The sequence below is a fragment of the Aptenodytes patagonicus genome, chromosome 5, assembly GCF_965638725.1.
Source record: "Aptenodytes patagonicus chromosome 5, bAptPat1.pri.cur, whole genome shotgun sequence".
NCBI lineage: Eukaryota > Metazoa > Chordata > Aves > Sphenisciformes > Spheniscidae > Aptenodytes > Aptenodytes patagonicus.
Genome location: NC_134953.1, coordinates 19,752,667 through 19,775,944, shown reverse-complemented (window position 1 = coordinate 19,775,944; position 23,278 = coordinate 19,752,667). Strand labels below are relative to the sequence as shown.

Genomic DNA, 23,278 nt, shown 5'->3' with positions numbered 1-23,278 from the left:
TCTTTTCTATAGTTTTCAGATCAGGAAATCTGGCAGTTTGCCCCATTTCTGATCTTTCACTGATCTGTGCATATACCAGTAAGATACTTAATCTTTCTGTCACCGAGTCTCCTCATCTGTAATGTAGTGATCATGACACATACCAGCTGTTTTTGGACACCTGTAGAGAGATAGAAAGCACAAGGCAGGAGCCAGGCTACAATATTTTTACTGCTACTGGGGTAATAGAGACATTGGCAGTTATTTTCAAGCAAGTTTAGACATGAAAATGAGGACAATAATGAAAGTTTCACAGCTCTCTCTTTTTGAGACCAGTTTTCAGTTCCAGCGCAAACTCTTAGTCTGACCCCAAAAAAGTCACTAAATACGACCTGGTTCCTAGTGAAACGGAGATATCCATTCCTGACCCCACTGGTATATTGGAAGGGTGAAAGCCCACAGTGCAACCACAAAGCCAAAAAAACACTCAGAGCAACAGACTGCAGCCAGGATACGAGCAAAAGCATCCCCCAACCTAGGCCAGCCTTGGCACATGGAGGGGTCCTAATCAACAAGCTTCTAGACTTGTATAACACTCATTCAAGGCAAATAACTGCTCACACCGTCCCCCTTTCACCATGACCACGCTGCCGGGGGACAGGGGTGCTGTGCAGCTCATTTCCCTGCTAACAATGTGAGAAACACGAAGTTTGGAAAGGTGGAGAGGAGAAGAGAGCACTGCAATCAAACCAGCTGCCATGACTGACTACAAAAAATGGCAGCATGAGATTGTTCTCACCTCAATAAAGCCCTCCTGATCCCTTTTGCTCACTGTCATTAAAACAACCATACTCCCACATTGCACAACTTCCTCCCCTCTCCCATCTTCACCACACACAACCTGCTAGTATCCACACAGAAATTGCCATGCATTCATAGGTCAGACATTGCTGCAAGTCAGTAATAATGCAGAGCGCTTCCAATTATGCAAAGAAAACGGACACTGAAACTTCTCTTAGAAGACATCAGAGCATGAGTCTGAATTAAGATTATTTCCATTGCTTAATAACAATGACAAATCCATCCTGCCCCTGGAAACATATTTAGATGCATACGAAAAGGGATGGAAGGAGGGGATGATGAGTCTTCAGTATTAGCTCATCAGCCACAGAAAAAGAGTTCGCAGGGCTTTCTTGGAGCACTTATCTTCAGTGATAAGAAAACATAGATAGAAATCAGCAAGTGGAAAAGCTCTCAGTACCAGCAGCAGTGGCCCTTTATACACAGACCAAAACTGAACCAAGAAAGAGGATTAGACACAAAAGAGGTTTCTTTCACTGGAAGGACCAGCTTCTTGCACCAGAAGTGTGTGCAAGTGGCAGCTCTTCTCATGACAGGTCAGGCTGTCCTAAGCTTAGAGTCCAGCTCTCCTACCACCTTCCTGTGATAACAGCTCTCAACAGCAAGGCATTAAAGTGTATCTGCACCTATAAATTCTCAGCTTACAACAGCCCTAAAACTCAGCAGTTCCCATTGAAAGCATTCTTTGTGCTGCTTGATGCACGGACACCTTTCAGGTGATGGACAAGTTCCCCCATCCACAGATCTGCCAGTGTCCCGCCTTGGCCTGTATGCTAAGACAGTAAAAGCTGTAGACCATAAGTGATGAAGTAAGCAAGTCATCCGTCTCCATCTACCACCCAGCAGTGCAGTGAGAGGGCAGAAAGCAGGTCCCTCCATGTTTTTCCATGAGAACTCCAAAGCGGGGGGCAGGAAGGCAGGACACCAAGGCATGATGACAGAAGCCAGCTCACCAGCCCTCCACCGCTCACAAGTCTGGGATAAGTCCAAGTCCAGGGGTCCTTTTGTGGTCTGTTAGAGCACAGCTTTGAGTGCTGCTTCCTCCTACAGCTCCTTATCCCCTGTTCCACCTTTAAATAAGTGTCATCAGATCATTCAAAGAAAAAAAAGTGGAAGCAACTCAGTCCAGCAGCTTTGGATAGGATGAGTTCAGCACCTCATTCTCACACTTTATAGCTAGAGTTACCATCAGTCTGACACAGTTTATTGCCATGCTCCCTCTTGTAACAGCTAATAAGCTGCAGTGCACCGTACTCGGCATCCATTCCTCCTGCTACTTGTCACCAAGGAGAATGGCAGCTGGGATTTGGCACAATACTTCACCATACTTCAGTACACCCAAGTATCCTGATTAATTGAGCCCCATATTGTTCAGATCAAATACTTATGAAATGAAGTATTTCTTCTCTCACCTTCAGTGTTGATATCAAAATTAAAAAGCAGAGGCATTTTGCTTTTTAGGTGGTAAATCAGAGAACAAAATGCATAGGTCAAATGATTGCCATACTCAGAGGATTATTCATATATCTGGACAATCACATATTGTAGGAATAAAATGCCGGTGATAGAACTGCAATTTCTACCAAGCTCTGGTGCCAGCAGACATGATATTCTATTCTTTTCCATTGTTGCTAGAATGAAACCACCTATGAAATGAGGGAAACCAACCAGAACTCAAAGCTGGGAGGCATTCATCTCAGCTAAACTACACTACCTCTTCTACTCCTTCTCCAAACTACACAAAAGTCCAGGCTCCAGAACAAATCCTAACTGTATGAACAAAGCCACTGAAGAACTAGTCTGCATAAAGATCAGCAAGAGAAACAGCAAGCTTCATTCTAGTGGGTTCAAAAGCTTTAGGGAGCAAAGTCCACTGGGATCCCTGTCCTGAAATCATCTACTGGAATGGCAGCTGGAAGGCTCTTGCCAGTACTACCAGCCAAAGCTTTCAAACTCCTTTAGCTCAGGGGGAGGCAAGGGGGGAGGGAAGAAGGGGGGGGGGGGGGGGAGAATCTTTTATGAAATTAATATTCAATTTCACTACAAAAATATTTTCCATTAAGTTTTCATAGTCTATTAAAATTTTTTGCTTTTAGGAAGCAAAAGCAAGCTAAAGTATTTCCTAATTGCTTCAAACTCCACTCATTTTTTAAATTGATTTATTTTCTAAATACTTTTCAGAAATGGAAGCTGTTTTCAAAACTGAAACTGCCTTCACAAAACATTTGCATTTTGTATCTTCCCTCCCAACTGAAACACTTCATTCAACTTTCTGGTTTGAATATTGTAGGATACAGACGACAAAAAAATTAATTGCCATTTAGAAACTGCCTTCTGTTGACCCACATTATCCATAACACTGTTGGTGTTGGTTAGGGAGGTGGGATTATAAAATGCCAGAACTGCTGACAGCTGAAGTGCTGAGGAATATCTGCAAACCTCTGCAACTCCTGGCTATGATAATTTCCTTGGCATATCCACCAGTAGCAGCTCAGCTACTGATGCCAGTCACCGCCACTGCTCTGTTCTCCAACACAGGAAAAACACAAGCCACACAACTATATGCAGGAAAGTTTCACAGATATAGAGTGTTTCTGTATCACTGCTCCTCTCTTGCCACTTCTCTCTCATATTGCACTGACTGGATGTACTGTCTTACCACCTGCTCTACTTCTATTCATTTATTCTCACTCCACCCTTAATTTTACCTCCAAATATTAAATTTTCACAATTACTGGTCTCCTTTAACCCCACTGGAGCATGGAAAAGGGTTGGTGGGTGGCTGCATCCTTTAGAGAGCATTACTAATGCCAAGAGAGGGAGGTACCAAGAACTGGACAGTCAGCTTTATCTCTGCAGATAGGGCATTATCCAAAGAAGAACAACTTGGTGTTAAATTCTCCAAAATAACTTACTACTAATGACAGTCTGTGCAAACAAAAATAGGTAGGAGAAATCCAGACATCAGCAGTAAGTGCAGATACTCTCTGGTTGAGAACTCAGCTTCCTGAAAGCCAATGTGTTTGTTATTTTTAAGTAAACCAAATACAATTATTAAAATCTATGCAACCATACCTTTAGCCATTACAGTCAGTCATAGCTGGATGCTAATGCTGGTTAAACAACAGGTGCTGGTCCCTAAATTAATTTAATTACATCAGCCCCAGACTTCTGCTGTGTTTTCCCTGACATCCTGTAGAAGGGACCCCCCTCCTGCAAGCCAAAACAAACAGGTCGCAGTGCTGGCAATTCCCCCAACCCAAGTCAGGGCAGGCTCTCAGTGACATTACCAAGGCTTATACTCTGCTCTGCCCATTCTGCAGGCAGAGAACAAGTCTCAGGGCTGTTAGTTTGCTCCCTCCATAGCTAAAGGTTTTTTCAAGCAGGTAAAAGAAATATCTATAGCTGCCTGCTGCAAGCACTGCTTCAGATGACCAGGGCTATAAATCATCACCGTTTTGATGATACAGTAGGTGATCATCCCTTACAGGAGGTGATTCAGGGCATGAGCACACAACCCATTCCAAGGCTGGCTCAAAAAGGCAATTCCCTCAGCACCTGGTCACCCCAGCACTGCCTTGCCCCCTTCCACAAGCATGAGAGTTTGAAGTGAACCAATTGCTTCTCTGGGCAGGGAATTTTGGCCCACGGAAGGAACTTGCTCGCGCACAGAATTGGCTGCTAGAGCCGGTCAATACACTGTGGCTGGAGCCACTCACCTCCTGGGACCTCATACCGATAGTTAATTAAGGCTACCAGCTTTCAGTATCAGTACCAGTAAGAGTAGCTTTAAGTACCAAAGGATCTCCCACTACACCTGGACATGGACAGCAAGGAGTCAACAAGCCCCTCATCACACCACTCAAGAGCAACCCTTCTGACATCCCATCACAGGAGTACAAATATCCAGGGGAAGGTGGGAACCCAATTCAGCAACAGCAGCACCTATCTCATACAATATACAGTACACACCTGGACTTAGGCAGATGAGAAGGTAAACGCTGCCTCTCAGTTCTAGGCACTCTAACCAGCTCAAGAACAGCCCTGCACTGAACCCTGCTACTAGAGGTTACCTGTCTCCAGCTCCCAGGTAAAGTCCTGGCTAGTTTTCTAGTCACCTGGAGAGAAAGTAGCATCACAGACCTGCAAGTCTCCCCGGCTTTCTTGCATTCCAGATATCAGCAGCAGTGACAAGAAGCCAGGACAAAGTGCTCCTTGGCTTAACTCAGCACTGATAGTGCTCTGGCCACAGTGCCAAGATCCCAGCTACGTATCGAATCACCACATCCTGCCCACCCCCTGAAGGGGCTTACACATGGGGAAAACTGCAAGAATTTACTGCTCCAACCTGGGGCACAAATCTCTCTCCATCCGTGGCAGGGGCAGCAGGGCAGCACTGAGGAGCAGCAGAACAAGGGTGCTTAGAGAGGCAAGCACCCACCATCAGAGCCACCTGATCTCACATGCCTGCTCTTCACATTTAGCCAGTCAATTACAGCTGACTAGGAACAGCAGGATCTTGAATTAATGCCAATCAAGGGCTGGAACAGAGAAAGGCCTGAAGGGAAAACAGCAGGGAGGTATATAGACACTTTTGTTGCCTTTTGAGTTACCAGAAACCCTGTAAGAGAGAAGCAGGGCCCTTAGAGGAAATGGGCACATAACACCTGTGGAGCAAGCTGTGCATTCCTTCTGCTTGCTGATCTACAGCATTGCACTGAAAGGTAGAGTTTCCTCTTGGGTATACCCAGTTGTAAAAGTTCTGCTCTTGCAATGTCCATTTTCTTCTGTTCATTTACAAAGAAACGCTTCTAGTTGTGGTCCTTCTATAAAATGGGGGGGGAAAGGAGGCACAAGGGAAGTATTTTCCTTCAAAACCTTATTTTGCCTTCAAACAAGGGGGGTGGCTGTAGAGGAGAGAGGTTAGAGATCTAGAGGGAAGTCTGTTCCAGACAAAGGGACTGAATCCTGGGTGTGGAAACAAGATCTCTTTTTTCAATTGAGATAAAAGAAAAAAAACTTATTTATCACTCCAAAAAAGGTCAGCGTTAGCCCTTCAGGCAAAACTGCAGGTGCTATTTCCATATGCTTCATGTACCTTGAACTCCAGCTCTGGAAGCTTTCAACCTTTTGTATGAGAGCAAAGACAAACCATGAATATTTCATGTGTTGCCTTCACTTACTTGCAGGTTCCTTGGAAACTATTAAAGTGCAAGCGTAATAATGTCATCATTTACTTGTCATCTTCCACCTGCTCTTTGCAAAGAAAAGAAAAGAATACCTGGGCTCCCACCCAAAGTCAGTGCAAACACTGTGCCCTATTCCTTAAAAGACAAATAGAAGATTCTTCTGCAGAGAGGTGAGCTAATAATGCAAATGCCTCAGATTACCTTCTAGATGTCCAAGGAAGTTTTTCCAATTATCATTCTATTCTGAAGGGAAGATAATTTTATGCTACCAACAAGTAGAGCTATTTCAAACTTCATCACCATGTCCTGCAACAAGCACCCATTCCCTGTGTTTCCAGAAACACTGTTCACCCCAAAACACCTTGAAAGTAGTCAAGGTTGACATACAGAATGATCTGAAAGCACCACTTACACCTTCCACAGGTTAAAACACAACCTGTTCTGGAGTGAAATGCAGCAGCTGTTTACACACAAGAGTTGCACATGCACACAGTAACAGTATGATCAGGTGAAAACTCTTGAAGGACTGGACCATTGCCATTTAAATTCATCCTAGAAAAATATGGTGCCCAAAAATCTACAAAAAGCGTCCCACAATTTTTGTCTAGGAACACACAAATGGCAGGGTTCTCCCATGAGCCAAAATTTTCCGAAAGCATCATCAGCAACTACCTCTCATTAATAAAATGCTCCATTTCCTCCATGGTACCTCTGAGAAGGCCATTACACAGCCTCACTGCTGTGCACAGAAGCCTTTTTCCCATTTTACCTTCAGCTCATTCACTAACAGTTAAGAGCTGATTGTTCCTGAGCCAACATTGCCCTCTATTTTCAATAGCTCTTCCCCCTCCCTAGTATTTGTGACCTTAATGTATTTATAGAGAACAGGCACTTCCCATCTCTGTCATCCTTTCCACGAGTTTTACAAGCTTTTAGTCTCCTCTCATGAGAGGGTATCTATTTTCCCCAGTCATCTTAGTAGCCCATCTCTGCCCATCTTGTTCCATTTTCAGTTCTTCTTCCTTGAACATGGCTGACAAGAATTATACGCCATTTTCTAGATGAGATCTTCCTAGTGCTTATAAATTATTGGCAAGGGTTAGTTTTGCAAAAGGCACAAATGGGAACGGACTTGTTCAAGCATTCAACACCAGCGAAGATACCCCCTTACCTCTGCTGAGGATTACACGTAGCTATGGGGATGCTTGAATGAGGCTGGTATGCAGACATTGACAGCAACAGAGGACTGGCCAAGGCATAAAAGGGCTTACGTTAGTCTGGCTACAGACCACTAAATAGGAAAACAGATCATCAAAACCAGTGATGGCAAGATAAGTTATCTCCTTCCCCATGCACACACACACACGTGCTAAATGTTACAAAGCACCTTCAGTCCCCAGGCAGGATTTTTGAAATACAAAGATACCTGACAAGAGGAAGGGACTGGACCAGACCTCAAATGAAGTCACGTGCCTATATCCCTGGGTTTCACATGGAAGCAAGTCTTGCCAAATTGATTGCTACAGTTTGCTACAGTGGCTCAACCACATCCGCACCCTGAGTCACTCGGGCTGTATCACTGATCACTGGGAGATGCTCAAGACCCTGAGCTCCAGCAGAACTGTAGCCCTTTCCAGGCATTGCTTTGCCACAGTGTCAGAGCAGACCATGTCGACCTCCCATCTTGTACGCTCTGGTTCCAGCGACCTGTTACTAATGAGAGAAAAACCTGTTTCTCTGAGTGCTGTCATGGCTTTACAACTCAAATTTGGGTACTTCAGCTGCTTCAGGAACAAATGAAATACAGTCTCAACTAAGAAGATGTAATAATTAATGTAACTTGTAAGCTCAAATCTCTCTCTGTAACCCAGACAACAGTATCAATATTCAGCAAGGAGAATTCAATAGACAGAAAGCTCAGATGCACTCCAGAGATTTGTCCCGAGAGTCAGACTTCTCTGAGAGTAAATGATTGCAATGACTTTGCACCAACATAGTTTAAGACAGGGGAAATCTCTTTAGAAATCAGTGATTTAAAGCAAAATATGCCTTGCAGCCCTGTCCCTGCCACCTGTTCTCACTTTGCAGACACTCCCCAAAGTAAAAGGATGAGAAGAAAATTTTATTCTGAAACAGAAAATATCCAACATGTATAAAATATACCCTTACATATATACACACACAAACATGGCTAAAAATACAGGTTCAAACTCCAGTTCAGAAAAAAAATCTCAAAAGAAAAAAAAGATTAAAAGAAAGAAAAAACAATCCTAAAACAAAAAGGGGGGAAAGGAGCTCATTTCTAAAGAAAACTAAGTATTTGACAAGGTACCTGCAGAATTTGAGGTGAAATAGTCAAATTGCCCCAGGCCCATCACAGATCCCACTAAAGCAAAACCTTTTGGTCTCTGCTGATATTTCAAAGTTCAGTAGATCCTGGCAACTCACTGTTTTCTTGCAAATGAGGTGACTATCACAGCAACTGCAGCCAGCTGGCTGGGAATATAGACTCAGTATTATTGGGGGTTTTTTAAGTTTTAAAAATTCAGCATCCCAGTAGAGTAAATGAATATAGGCCTTGCCAGGTGGCTGATGGCTTCACTCAACTTGCCAATTTTCTATATTTTCTGTAATGCATCACAGGTTCTTTTCCTAGCCCTCAGTAACACGAAATGGGACCACCTTACCCCTCTCTAACGCAGACTTTCCTATAGTACTAGGAGCAACTTGGAAATGGCACCATGCCCTCTTCACAAACATAAGCACTGCAAGTATCTGCCAATGAGGCATCTCACTGTCCAGCAGTACACGCTGCCTTAAGCTAAACATCCTTGGTTTCGTACATACTTCACAGATAGGGGAGAAAGGGGCTATCAAAGGGAGCCACAAAAAACAGAACACAGACCTGGGGTCTAAGGTATCAAATTCTGCACTCAGGTTGTGTTTCCTTAGCGTAGGTTCCTAAAGGCATTTTCACATCCCCACAAAAGACAAAGCAAGGGGAATACTTGGACTTGGTGCACCTTCACATTCACCCACCGGGCTTAGTTTGACACAAGCAAAGCCAGCAGGAGCCGACATCGCTGCTGAAGGAACCCATCCCTCTTTGGGCCATTTTTCATGAGCTGCAACTTGCCTTTTACCAATATTGCTATGTGAGCGACCACACAGAAAAATAGACTGGGAAATTGCCCCAGATGAATAACAGGCTTTGTTTAGTGGCATCAGTGCTGTTCACCTCAGGACCGCACAGAGGCTTGTGTGGGAGCAAGACAGGGGATGGGCTGGGGATTGCAAGGAAGCAGCAAGGAGATGGAGGAAGAACAGGACCACCTGTTTTGGACGCTAGAGCAACTTATCCAATTTCTGCCACCAATTCCTCCCCTCCTGCCAACTCAACTGCTGCCATTTGGTCTCCATCTCTTCCAATGCACCACCCAGTGACCTTATCCTTCTCCTTCTGCCTCCTTGCACTCTATCACCTCCTACACCCTTGCGTCTTATCTCCTTACACAATGTTCACACCCACACTGTTGCCTCCTCACCGCCTTTTTCCCAGGCTGCCAACATACCTCATCCCAGCTCCCTTCCGTATCTGGTAGCACTCACAGCTCCTGATCCAGTGCAGTTTATAAACCTGGTCTCAGCGCATGTATCTGTCCTCTCTAATACCAGTGATCCAGGGTTAGACAGGCCTTTGGTCTGGATCAGTGGGGCTGCTACGTGGCATTGTTAGGCTCTGGTAGACAGTCTCTCTTTACTCAACACATAAGCTTTAACACTGGGTTGCCCATCCTTTGCCTCACAGAGGAAATCAAGACACTGTTCTTCCTTGTGATAGCTAAAAGAGTTGCAGGGGAAAAGGACAGGAAAAGCTGTAAGTATGATGTTTGTGAAAAATGACCACAAGTATAGAATAACCTGCATTACTGGTAGTTTTAAGGATAGGCCAGCCTAATGGCTAGAGGCTGCATTTTGAATGAAGGCTCTGAAAAAAAGGTTGTGGCCACCCAGTGAGCAAGACGGGCTTTATGGGCACACACTGAGATAGTACCCAGTCATGGAGCAGGGCCCCACTTGGACCAGCCTCCATATAAAAGCAGGCCAAGAGACAGCACCTACCCCCACCAACTCAACAGCTTTTACTCAGGGCGGGGGGGGGCGGGGGGAACTGCCCCTCAGTTTTGCCCCTCAATGGTGTAATTTGACTTTGCAGATTTTTGGTGGCCAAATTCCCACTGTCTTTCTGACTGCCGAGAACACCAAAGCAAACAACGACTCAGCCCTACAGGCTCCAAGCTCCTGTCCCCCAGAGCAGAGCAGAATGTAGCCCACATCCTACATGGGCTTTCTACTGGCACAGCACAGCCCCAGAACGCCACACAAACCTTCCTCATGGCATTAAAATGCCACTGCCACGTTACAGCATTACATACAGATCTAAAGCATCATACTCCTGAGCCTGTACCAATCTAGGATAGAGAGGAAACTTCCCTGCAGCGTGTATTATCACACGGATGCCAAGCATTTTTCTGAAGCGTCTGGTATTTGTCACAAGGTATGGGACTGCACACTTCATTCTTCTGATCCCCCACCACAGTCCCCATCTTGATGCCTTATACTCTCCAAGCCATGAATCACTAAAAGGTGACAGGGAATGCTCTTATATGCATTAGCAGAGCACGGCTTTGCCTCCAGGAGGGGGCACCAGCGGTATATCCTCACTAGCCAGGAAACTGCATTCTCCCATCCATACCTGCAATAAAGGGCTCAGCAACAGAAATGTACCCGGGTGACAACGCTGATGATGATAGATGAGGTGAGCAGAATCCATCTTCTTCCTACAGCTATATTAGCTCTGCAGAGCTTGCAGGAGCAAACAGCGCATTTTCACAGCAAAGGGAAGAGCCTCAAGGACACAACTGGAAAAATGTGTCTATTGAATAAGAGGGTGCTGTCTGCACTTGAGCATTCTACTATTGACAAGCTATGCTAAAGGTAGATTTAAAGCAAAATTTAACACGTACCAATGGAAAAGGCATCTGGGAACCAGGGTACTTGGATTTAATACCCTCCGGTCCCATCACTGCCCTTCTTGTACATCTACTACCCTTTCCTTCCCTAGACTGTGCTCGTTTTTACTATACAGGTCATAGGTCTTTTGAACAGGAATGGACTCCAACAAAAAATTAAAAACAAGGATGGCCAAAAGCCAACTAAAGAATCCAATTTGCCCCACTCTTCTCACTTCTATCCTACTTATCCGTCACCCCTGGAGCCAGGACACTAAGTTAGATAGTCTTTAGGTTGGTCCCAAACGGCCATGGTCACATTCAGCCCTGGTCACTCATGGCATTATGAAAAACTCCTTGGCTTCAGTCTCCTGGCATGACAAGAAGCAAAACATCGAAGAAACTCTTATAACCAGACTCACCGCTCCCTTAAAAACAAATTATCTGGTCCCCTCCCAACAAGAGAGAAAAGAGAAGCATGTTCTCTCCAAGTCATTTCTCTCAAGCAGCCTGATGTTCAGGTTAGATTAGTCAATAAGGTATGTCCAGGGAGTGCATCTAATTGAAACTACCCCAGCTGACAGCACTGCAGAGAGCTACCTTTGCACCGTGGTTAATTACTACAGGAAGTTTAATGAAGTTTCAAAAGACCTAAACCTTTCTTCCTATCAATAAGGAACTGGGTTTGTTACATGCCACCATTATTCAATTAGAAGATGTGCTCACAAGGCTGGCTTCAGTCTCACCTTTGCATGCTAAAGAACAGTGTATCAATCTGCATCTTTGCCTCTGTTAAAGAGAAAGGAGATACTGTCACCATGACCACATCTCTACTCTGCCCTCCACAATGTAGTCTGTTTGCAACAAGAAGTCTTAGTGTTATGCGTGGATCTCTTCCTCCTTTTCCAAAGAAACCGAATGACTAACAAAATTTAAGTCAAGCTAGTGCTAAAGGAGACAGACTGACAGCCCCAGAGACCAGCAGCCACCAAGTAGCTCCATCCTAACAGACTCGGCTTCTCTAGCTGTGTCCTGTCTGCATGTCCAACACCAGGCCTAGAGAAGCAATCCATAAAAGTTAGAGAGCTGTTCAGTGCTGAACCTCATTTTTCTTTCCCTCATTGAACACATTTGCAGTTGATTCCCTCTTGAAGTCTTTTCTCTTTCTTTGGATTATTGGGATAAAATATTCAAATCAATGCATCATTTGCTCACCCTGGCAGCTCCCACCATCTAGAATGATAACAGCACTCATTAGCACTGTCACAGATAAGGATCCCTGCCTGCTGTTCCCACTGCAAAGCTGCACCCTCACCCCTGCCAAAGGTTTACAATTTGGTGGAAAAAACTAGTTTTTGCCAAAACCCAGCATGCAAACTTTCAGAAAAGCAATGAAATGGGTTGTTTGGTGGGTTTTTTTTAAGCTGATTTATTTCCATTCAGTCCCATTACAGAAGTTGCAGAAGTAGGAAAAGCAAAGATGCAGGTTCTGATTGCTCCATTTACATTTCTATAACTCATACTCAGCTCTCATTACAAGAAAGAACCCAGCAGCTAGTTCACAATGTGGACTAATGCTTTTGATAACTGATGAAAATCACAAAGCAAGGGAGAGTCTGCATTTTTAAGTTCTCTTCACTGCATAGCACTTGCTTATTTAGATCATATAAGGCATTGTTTACTAAATACACAATTTCAGATCACATTGCAGGGTATTTTTCTTTTATCTATAGTCCAGCTTATTAAAGATATACAGGATTTGATGCACTGAAGTTTTCTAGGATCCAGGAGTTTCTGGTATGTTTTAATTTTGAAAGGAAAATATTATATTCTCTTCTAGTTCTTTTTAGTTAGTCATAATTTTCCTACAGTTAGTCACAATTTTTTCCTATGCAGCTACCTCAGGGGCAGAACAATGAAGTGGTTAAATTACCCACAGAAACTATACATGAGACCTGACAAAAAAGTTAAGGAAAAGAAAAAAAAAAAAAAAAAGAAAAATCCCCACTGTCTTTTGTGAAATAGAATAGGACAAAAGAATTGGTGGGGAAAGAAATGTAATTCAAGAACCTCTGGGGTATATTGCAAAGAGCAAGAAAGAAATTAAAAGCAATAAATAAATAGTTGGCAACATCCATTTTAAACCACAAAAAACAGGGTTCGTATGTTCAATGTGAACATTAACTACTGCTGTGCTGTCTGGATGGCTGTAAAAAGAGCCAGGCTTTGTGAACCTGGATCTCACATCATTAGCCTTCCCTCCTCCCTGCCCCGCCCCAAGTCAGTTTCTGAACTAGTTACCCACTATGGCAGTAGAAGAATCTGGCTGAAGCAGATCACAGGATCGTACTTTCAGGTTCCCTACTGGTCAATTATGAATCATGCAACATGCTGTTATTATTTCCAAGATTAAAACTAAAAGCAAAAAGCTACTCTTTAGCAGGTCAGCGAGTCATCAGTTAGACAAAGCACATAGCTGGCTGTAAGTTGATCTTTGTTGTTCTTCAAAGCACAGAGTGCTCCTACTTCACCATTGTGTCCTGTATTTCAAACTGTATGTAACCCAGCGATGGACACTTCCTCGGGTTGCAGCCAGCACTTCCATGCTCTGCTGTGTAACTCTCCCTCCCAGACAGCAGGAACTCTTTCACTGCAGACACCCCAGTTTTACAGCCTCCATCACACACGTACCACACAACACAAAGCAAGTGTGTTCAGAGCCATCACTCCCCACTCCTTGGAAAACCCCTTCTCCGGGATGCTCACCACCCACCTTCTGCGCTGCACCAGTCACCCCTGAGCACAAAGCTGTGTTTTGCCTGCTTTCCATGCACAACCTTGGGTCCTCTTCTATTCAGACTTGTGAAATAGTCCCTGTAGATGAGGTCATGATCTGCAAGCTCTGGGCACCCAGCATAACCAGCTCTCACCATCCAGTCGTAAGGGTGGAGACCTGACACCAAGGTGTTAAGAAAGGAGATAAGGGCAGGGCAAACATCTGGTCCCTACTGTCCAGTGTATCTCAGCTGCTCAAGCGCAGAGTGCCTCCCTAGTCACTGAGGTCCCCATGTGGATTCCCTCATGTCTGATACAGGGCGAAAGTAGCTGCCATCCCAGCCCAAAGGTCTCTCTCCCTCCTCTGGCCATCTTCTATCCTGAAGCTTATAAAGGCTTTCTAGCATTGATGCCTCTGCCTTTTTGCCAAATTTGGCTAATGAGTTTAATTAAAAAAAAAAAAAAAAAAGAAAAAGGCACAAGGGGATTGGTGTACCCTATAAGCATAAACATAATAGTCATCTCCCTGGGAAGGTGCCAAACACAGGCTAATGCTCAAACAACTGCAGATCCTTCCCTGGCTTCTGTGTAGCATTCACAGGCTGTGGACAATACAAGTCTACGGTCACGCTGAGGACAACAGAGAAGCCCGAGACATTCATTCCCTGACCCAGCCATTTACCATTTTGAAGCACAAACACAGAGGATTACCTTGCCAACCAAATCAGTTGAGCCAAATCAGTCATAGCCAAAACCTCAGGCACCAGAACACAGGTCTCAAAAATGGACAGATCCATCCATTTACACATGTCTAACTGCCACAGCAGCAACCACAGTTGTTGAGGCATCTTAATGCAGCAAGGGAGCAGCGCATACCAGTAACCACCTCTTTCCTCCCAGCATGCTATAGGCAGGGATAATGTATTAAAGACCTATACGCAAAAAAATCCCCAAAAGCCAGCAGATTTACCACTGCTTAACCACGACTCATAATCAGTGTCCCCAGTAGATTGGGAGAAATTGGTTCAAGGGTCCTGGATTGAGTGACCTCTGTTTTGCCCTGGAAACAGAACAGGCCAAGCAAGCCCCAATATGAAGAAAGCGGCTCTCCTGGGATGCTGAAGGTAAGTAATGGATAACAAGCAGACAAAAGTTATTTGGGAAAGTGCTGTTTTGCAACAGCATCATGCAGTCATTATCAAACGGATTTCATACACATTGGCTTTTCCTACCTGAGCTATTAGTAGCTGATATCTGGAAGGCTGGCCTTTATACACAAATACCTTCCAAAACTAGTACAGCCATTAAGTTCAGAAAGCCACGATGCTGGTCAACAAACTGACTATTTACACTGTCCCAGAAGCAACATGTATTCCCAACAAGCTACCCCCCAGCAAAACCAAAGATCTCACAGTATGTGACCAAAACAGAGACAGGGACATGCTGTCATGTAATCAAGAACAGTAGCCTCTGATGAAGCCTCATGCTTTTAGACTACAAATAAAGCCTAACCATGCTGCAGTAGAGGCAGAAATCAGTGTAAACCACTATGACCTCTCTACAACAGCATCAACATAGCTAGGCAGCTACCAGATCCTTCCAGAGCTAGGTCTCTGCACAGGACATGCACGTCCAGAAATACAGAATCAGTCTTCACAGAAACGAAGAGAACTTCATGAAGAAAGAAGGAGGAAAAATCAAAGCTCTATCAGTCCAGCTAAGCTCAGCAGGGACCCACGGCTATACTGCAATCCTACTTTTGCATAGCAGACAAGGCTCTCTAATATCCAGTCTCTTTAATCTCTTTAATTTCTGCTCTCGTAGTTGTTCTTTGTCCATGGAACAAAGCCTGATCTACTTATAGATTTATACTTATATAACAATGCTGAAGTGGGGGTGAGTTTTATTGGTGTATTTATTATTAACCAAGTGGACTAGAACAACCTCCACCGTGAATGCAGTTTACCAGGATGAGGATGCATCAGCAGAACTGAATCTATGTAGGCAGTAGGGGCTGACAGAGAGGAGGAGAGATGTAGTGAGTCACCCACAGCACTTGTCTGAGGCAAGTTTCTGCTAGACCTCTACATCAGCTTTTTGTTTTTCCTTTGCCTAATCCCTAGGGTTAACCAAGACCAGACAGGCTACAGAGGGCGATGAATCATAGAATCATTGAGGTTGGAAAAGACCTCTAAGATCATCGAGTCCAACCATCGACCCAACACCACCATGCCCACTAAACCATGTCCCTAAGCGCCGCATCTACACGTCTTTTAAATACCTCCAGGGATGGGGACTCAACCACTTCCCTGGGCAGCCTCTTCCAATGTTTCACCACTCTTTCAGGAAAGACATTTTTCCTCACGTCCAATCTAAACCTCCCCTGGCGCAACTTGAGGCCATTTCCTCTTGTCCTGTCACTAGTTACTTGGGAGAAGAGACCGACACCCACCTCCCTACAACCTCCTTTCAGGGAGTTGTAGAGAGCGATGAGGTCTCCCCTCAGCCTCCTTTTCTCCAGGCTAAACAACCCCAGTTCCCTCAGCCACTCCTCATAAGACTTGTTCTCCAGGCCCCTCACCAGCTTCATTGCCCTTCTCTGGACACGCTCCAGCACCTCAACGTCCTTCTTGTAGTGAGGGGCCCAAAACTGAACACAGTATTCGAGGTGCGGCCTCACCAGGGCCGAGTACAGGGGGACGATCACTTCCCTGCTCCTGCTGGCCACACTATTTCTGAGACAGGCCAGGATGCCATTGGCCTTCTTGGCTGCCTGGGCACACTGCCGGCTCATGTTCAGCCGGCTGTCGACCAGCACCCCCAGGTACTTTTCCACCAGGCAGCTTTCCAGCCACTCTTCCCCAAGCCTGTAGCGCTGCATGGGGTTGTTGTGGCCAAAGTGCAGGACCCGGCACTTGTCCTTGTTGAACCTCATACAGTTGGCCTGGGCCCATCGATCCAGCCTGTCCAGGTCCCTCTGCAGAGCCTTCCTACCCTCGAGCAGATCAACACTCCCACCCAACTTGGTGTCGTCTGCAAACTTACTGAGGGAGCACTCGATCCCCTCATCCAGATCATTGATAAAGATATTGAACAAGACCGGCCCCAGAACTGAGCCCTGGGGAACACCGCTCGTGACCGGCCGCCAACTGGATTGAACTCCTTTCACCACAACTCTCTGGGCCCGGCCGTCCAGCCAGTTTTTGACCCAGCGCAGAGTACACCTGTCTAAGCCGTGAGCCGCCAGCTTCTCGAGGAGAATGCTGTGGGAGACAGTGTCAAAGGCCTTGCTGAAGTCCAGGTAGACCACATCCACAGCCTTTCCCTCATCCACTAGGCGGGTCACCTGGTCATAGAAGGAGATCAGGTTGGTCAAGCAGGACCTGCCTCTCACGAATCCGTGCTGGCTAGGCCTGATCCCCTGGTTGTCCCGCTCATGCCTTGTGAGCGCCCTCAAGATGAACTGCTCCATAATCTTCCCCGGCACCGAGGTCAGGCTGACAGGCCTGTAGTTCCCCAGATCCTCCTTCCGGCCCTTCTTGTAGATGGGCGTCACATTGGCAAGCCTCCAGTCGTTTGGGACCTCCCCCGTCAACCAGGGCTGCTGATAAATGATGGAGAGTGGCTGGGCGAGCACCTCCGCCAGCTCCCTCAGCACTCTCGGGTGGATCCCATCCGGCCCCATAGACTTGTGAGCATCCAGGTGGCGTAGCAGGTCGTTAACTGCTTCCTCTTGGATTATGGGGGGTTCATCCTGCTCGTCGTCCCTGTCTTCCAGCTCAGGGGGCCGAGTACCCTGAGGATAACTGGTCTGCCTGTTAAAGACTGAGGCAAAGAAGGCATTGAGTACCTCAGCCTTTTCCTCATCCTCGGTGACAATGTTCCCCCCGCATCCAATAAAGGATGGAGATTCTCCTTGGCTCTCTTTTTGTCCTTAGTATATTTGTAAAAACATTTTTTGTTGTCTCTAACGACAGCGGCCAGATTGCGTTCTAGCTGGGCTTTTGCCTTTCTCGTTTCCTCTCTGCATGACCTAACGAGACCCCTGTACTCTTCTAGAGTCGCCTGCCCCTTCTTCCACAAGCGGTAAACTCTCCTTTTTTTCCTGAGTCCCAGCAAGAGCTCCCGGTTCAGCCAGGCCGGTCGTCTTCCCCGCCCGTTCTTCTTACGGCGTATGGGGACAGCCTGCTCCTGCGCCTTTAAGACTTCCTTCTTGAAGAACGTCCAGCCCTCCTGGACCCCTTTGCCCTTCAGGACAAGCAACCCCTTTTGGCACTTGCAGAAGACATAACAGTTAACATCACACTCCAAGCAGATTGCCAGGAACAGAAAACAAGCCAGGGAGTCCTGGTCCTCCCCCAGCCTGCTGGCTAAGCCCTAGCTCTGTTCACCACACCTGTGGCAGGCTCACCTACATCTTTTCCTGGACCAGCGCCCACTGGGGAACAGCGGTTGGATGACAGCAAACAAGGTTTCTAACACGAGCAACACACAAAGTCTGGGTAAGGAATTACTGGGATACCAGAGAGAGACTCTGTCACTTCCAGTAGGATGCTTCAGCCGACACCTCTGCTAGACACAGCCTAAGCTTCAAACAGACTTTTCAGCCTCCTCTTTCCCTGCTACATGAGATCACACCATTGTGGCTGTGTATTGGTAGGAGAGACCCTAACTCTATATATTACCAGGGGAGGACATCATCCTCTAAGGCTCTTTTGAACACAAGGTCCTGCTAGGTGGGACACTCCCAATAGCTTCTCACTCCAGCCCCACCCATACCCTATAAATCAGAGACCGCAGACTGAGACAATGACAGAGGCAGAGAGTATCACAGGCGAGTAGAGAAGCTTCTGCGCTGCAAAATTTTTCAGATTTCAAACTTTCCAGATCCAAGCCTAAAGCCTTAATCAGGAGGAAGAGAGGTAGTAGAGAAGGAGTCACCCAAGCAAGTCAGAGGAGAGTGGCAAAGGCTCCATATGAACACTCATTGGGAAACAATACTCAAACACATCCCCCTATGTCTTCCCCCCCCTTATCAACCAGCAACATTTTGATTGCCTCATTTTAAAGTTGAACTTTTTAAACAAATTATAACAAAGCTTATGTGAGGTTAATCACTCCCAGTTTCCTCTGGCATTCATTGTAATAGCACTAATTACAATAAACACATTTAAAATTAATGTGCATGTCATATGCATATATCAATTGCATTCTAATTTACCATTGATTAACGTCCACAGGCTGAACGTGCTTTCAATAATAAAAAGCTCTGACATAGCTTAACCCACATCTGCCTGCGAGACTGCTCCCACAGCCAGGCAGGAGGCCATGACGGATGAGATTGACGGAGGGGAAAACATGCAAGCCACCAGCAGTGAGTTATAGATCCAGGCAAGCTCTGAGCCTAGGACACGTGGTAAGGACGAGTCTTCTGTCTATGCTAAGCTATCTGTCTTCAGTGGCTGTCACTTTGGAAATGGGCTCACTCTCACAATTGCAGAGCACTGCACTGCTACAGTATTTTAGATTTGCTTGCAAGCAGGCAGGATTTCATTTTCACTAACACAGTCGGGTTTTGCAAATAGCCATTATTACCCCCCTCCCTCCTCATAAGACACAATTCCTTCCAAGCATGCATCAGCACGGCTCCGCCAGACAGGGCCATGATGAGGCACAACCCCAGCAAGACTGGCAGGAACCTTCAGCAGGGTCAGAGGCCAAGCTACATTTTTGCCAATACCAGATGCAAACAGAATCAAGCGTATTGACTAAAGACTGTTTAAGCTGGGCCACTGTAATTGCTAAGGTACGGGCAACTTGTCCCACAGTCGGTTTATGTGTCAGTTAAACAGATCACGAATGTGTAAAGGGGTACTGAGAGAAGAGCTTGAACAATTCCTGCAGCTCTAACATGTTCCCTTCCCTGAGCTGCTTGTTCTGCCCCTCTGCCAGAGGACACATTCATTACAGCAAAAATAAAGAGTGTGCCTGAGCCACACAGACCTACCTACAGATTGAAATATTTTTTAAGTTAATATACCAAGATGTGAAACACAACCAATGCTAGATTTGCAGCTGATAGCATATATGCCACATCTCTTTCAGAGCACATTACCAGCCTAACCTGAGTGAGGAGCAGCTAAGAAGACAACACACTTTCACTTCTGCCCTCTCTGCTACGGGCATAACCCCACACTGAAGGAAGGATGACACAGATGTTACTGGCTTCAGCTAACACTGGTGCTTATCTGTCCAGAGTTCAGCAGTAGCACACAAAAAGGATGCATGTCATTTAGCACTGAAGACTCAGATGAGAGGTAGCAAGTGATTACAGCAGTGTAACTTGACAGCATCCCGTCCCATGCAAGTGCCTACAGTCAGATTTGCTCAGGTGGCAAAAGGGGGAGGTTGAATAAGATACTGCTGAAGAACATTTTTACCAATCTTGATGTAGCTATCAGAAAACTTACCACAACAGACTGCTAAAAATGTAGTCCAGTAGTACTACCCTATCTCCCCAATCTCAAGATCTGGCCCTGATCTTGCTCCAGCATCTTTTGATGTAATCTTTCTTAAAATACTTTCAATGAGCACATTTCTATCTAAAAGTTCACAGAAAGAGCAAATTTATATGAATATTGGAGCACAGTTATGTATAGATTGATCTGAACTCTTCTCAAGGACCCTGAACCTAACATTTGGACTTGTCCATTCAGACACCAAACCAATGCCAAATGACCTATGAAGGTAATTCAGATTAACCAGCACATCAAATACTCGTATGAAGGAGTTCATGAGTCAGCCATGGACAAAGAATGAGCCATAGGAGATACATAGGAGATAATTTTGAAGAATGACTAATCCTGAGAAAAATCCCAAATTGCCAATGAACAATATGCAAGTAGAAAAACATGTTCAATTTACAAAATAAGTTAATTGCTATGAATTAGTCAGATGGCTCTAGCCACATCAACATATCTATTGTGGGCTGCTGTTGCAGTCTGTATGTCATAGTTGAGCAATCTGAATCTATTAAAGGTGTCTCTGACTTTAATGAGAGCTACGGCAATGTAGATCAACAACACACTCTGGAGATACACCCCAGAAGAAAATCTAGTGCCACAAAAATAAAGCTGCCCTAGCTTCTCCAATGGAGGACGCTTCCCTGAGCACTCCTAGCTCACAGACCCACTGCAGGCCTATCGGGGAGATCACGCACTGATCCACAACCCTCCCAGGGCTCTGCACCAGCAGAAAAACAGAACTGCTGACTCCTATCGGCCACTGTCCACAAACTCATCGTAAATTAAAGAAAGGAGATGGGAAAGACCAAGGCCCTGGCCAGCTCAGAGAACACAGCCACTCCTTCCTTTGCCCCTGCAGCTGCTGAAATACCCCATAGCCCCAGTCCCTTCTTAATAATCAGGAGAGGTCACCCACAACTCCTTTCCACTGAAAAAAAAAAAAACAACCCAACAGTTCTTCTCCTGCCCACTTAAGAAAATCCTTTGTTCATACGCATTGCTCGGTCACCAAGTCACACCACCGGTTCTGTTTCTTAAGCCCGCACCCCTACATTTGCCCCACCACAGGTGAGTACCCAGATAGTTCCAGCAGCATAAACAAAGGCAGAGGCTTCTGCAGTCCTCTTGTATCAAAACCTGTAACCTCCTGCCTTCCAAAGAAACCAAAACTTCCCCAAACACTGAAGTCCCTCAGAGCAAGGAGCAATATTTCTGAAGATTCAAACACAGCGTATTGGTTCAACAAAGAGAGGCATCTTCTAACATTTGGTACACACTTGCTATTTCTCTTTTCCTGCTTCTGGGCCACACAATAAAACCTATCACTGACAGATGCACAACTGCTCTGCAGCACTAACTTTTTGGGGATGCATAAGGGCACAATTCTACCTTATAATCTCTCTGGCTGTAAATCCTGCTTAAGAGGTTCCCACTGTGTTCGCTCCCACCCTCTCTACGGTGACTTACCATCCCCACAAACATTCCCGGGACTAAGTTTAGATTTAGGTTCCACTCACCCTCCCCTCCTTTTAAGTTTTGCTTTTGATCTGATTGTCAGCAATTCATGACAAGTACAGTCCCACAAACGGTGGCATCAACACAACTGAGAGGAACAACACCCAGAGATGGGGATTTCAGAAAGGGCAGGAACCTCCTAAGCCAGCTTTGCCACTCGAAGCATTATAACATCATACCCTCAATTCCATGTTTCTGAGCCCTTTTATATCTAACCCTCCCCAACTCAAGTCTTCTTGGAAAAAAAACAAGCCCACCTCATGCAATAGATTGTTACAACGGGTTTTGTTTACACAGCTGAACAAAATTTAGTTTGACTTCCAAATGTGTCTTTACTACCTTTATTTTCTTGCATGGTTTTTGCCAACTTGTGGGTGTGGGGATGGATGCGTATGTATGACTGTACAGCTTTTTTCTTTAAGTTGTAGTCACATTTAGTGCTACGCAGGTCATTGACAGCAGACTGACCACCGGCCAAAGAACATTGTTCTAATTAATTAACTTCTTAAAGCCATCAGTCACTGACCCCAGTTCTGCCAAGCATGTCTCAGGATAAAGCACATAGGTTTTATGGCTACCTGCAGTCACATCAGAGCCAGGGGAACATCTCCTACCTGCAGGATGAAAGTAAAATAAAGCCTCTCAAGCAACCCCTCTCTGCATACCAGCACTGGCACTCATCTCCCGTGAGACTCACCCATCAATCTAGTATTGGACCCCATATTTATAACCAACCCTTAAATCCCAAATGAGTAACAAACCAGCTAGCTAAAGGATCCCATGATTCACTGGTAGGAAATGTAGTCAGCATTCAATAGCCTACATCTGCTAACAGACCAGCTAATGCATAATGCCAAATGGATCAGTTTTCACAGCTCTGCTTGAAATGCAAAACATTTAGTTTTTTCACTACACAGACAAGTTTGGCGTTTTTGAGTTCCCCACCTGATGGATCAGCTCCTTGGCCTGGCTGACGCTGCACCAACTGTGATGCTAGCCCAAGGGAGGTCATGGGAACAGGCTGCAGCAAAGCCAGAGGCAAGAGTCTCTGCTGGCAGCAGATAGATAGTGTCAGATGGAAACACAGTGTAGTCACAATCTTTAACTTTTCCATTTAAGAAATGTTCCTGTCATGGAGCCTTCTTCTAAATTGTTTATAACATTCCTGAGTGCACTATTCTGCAAGATGGCAAATGCAAATGTCACATTACCAGCATGTAACCAACAGGACTAAAATCCAGTCCATGCTAAAAAACTCCCAGATAAACAGTGGATTCAAATAACCCATGTTTTGCTGAAGCTTAGTAAATACATGGCTTGGAGTCACTGCCAAATACAATGGAGTGACAATAGGACAGCACTATTCATTCTGCTTTCAGGTCCTTCGCTGCAATGCTTTATGAATATATGTGCCCAAACCTAA

The 23,278-nt window shown here is 45.4% G+C and overlaps 1 protein-coding gene across 1 annotated transcript in view; it reads right to left on the bottom strand.

The window, feature by feature from the left end:
* Nucleotides 1-23,278, bottom strand: part of SORCS3 (sortilin related VPS10 domain containing receptor 3) — a 314,167-nt gene that overhangs the window by 248,647 nt on the left and 42,242 nt on the right. The window lies entirely within an intron of this gene.